Here is a 1,085-nt window from a genome sequence, read left to right as displayed (position 1 = left end):
TAACGATAACGGAGAAAAATTAGTCCAGTTCTGTGAACAGAGAAAACTTTTCATAACAAACAGTGCTTTCAACCACCCATCAAGACACCAGACAACATGGGTAGGACAAAGGAAAGACCAAACCCAAGACAAAATGATAACAATACACAACCAAATAGACTATATCATATGTCGACACCGCCATAAACACTACTCAACCAACTCGCGATCATATGGTGGTACACTGCTAACATCCGATCACAAACTTGTAAAAACGAATTTCAACATAAATGTGTACAGACAACGAAGACAGAAAGGTAAAACGGCAGTCAAAATTAACACGGCAAAAATAGTAAATGAGCGAGAATGTCGCATTCATTACCAATATGAACTTAACTCAAGTCTATGGAAAATAAAGCAAAACAGCAATCCAAACAATGAATGGAAAGAGACGCAAGCGGCAATGAAATATGCGGGGGAAGAAAGTGCAGGCTCTATTAATACAACTAAGAACAAACCAAATCGAACGCCTAACATCGCTATTAACGATCTATCGCGGCAACAAAAAGAACTTAGGATCAGGATACAAAACACGAAAGACTCGGAAGAAATAATAAACCTGAAAACGGAACGAAACAAAATACTGCATTCAATTCGATCACTTACAATAAAACACAGAAACGAGGAATAAGACAAAAAAGTGGAAGACATAGAAAAGTCCAAAAATAACGCATCGTCTATGTTCAAAGCGACGAAATCTCTGAACCGAAAACCATTCGAGAACCCAAAACTACAGGATAAATTTGGCAAACAGACAACAAATCCCAACGATATCCTTGACATTGTAACTGACCACTTCCAGCAGAAATTTCACAAACAAGTCTCACAAATATCGCCCTTCTCAGGAAACCCTAGAGACCTAAACAACCGCATCACAACAACTGAAGTTAGAAATAGCATAAAGTGCCTAAACAATAACAGATCCCCAGGCGAAGATGAAATTCCCGCTGAATTGCTGAAATGCGGTACCCTCTCCCTGGATCTGAGCATTGCAAACATAATGAACAAAACATTCTCAACACACAAAGACTGGGACATAAACAGCG

This window comes from Berghia stephanieae, chromosome 10 (genome assembly GCF_034508935.2).
Source record: "Berghia stephanieae isolate SIO BIC M18660-M18661 chromosome 10, UCSD_Bste_1.3, whole genome shotgun sequence".
In the NCBI taxonomy this organism is placed as follows: Eukaryota; Metazoa; Mollusca; class Gastropoda; order Nudibranchia; family Aeolidiidae; genus Berghia; species Berghia stephanieae.
This window is presented reverse-complemented; position numbering follows the sequence as displayed.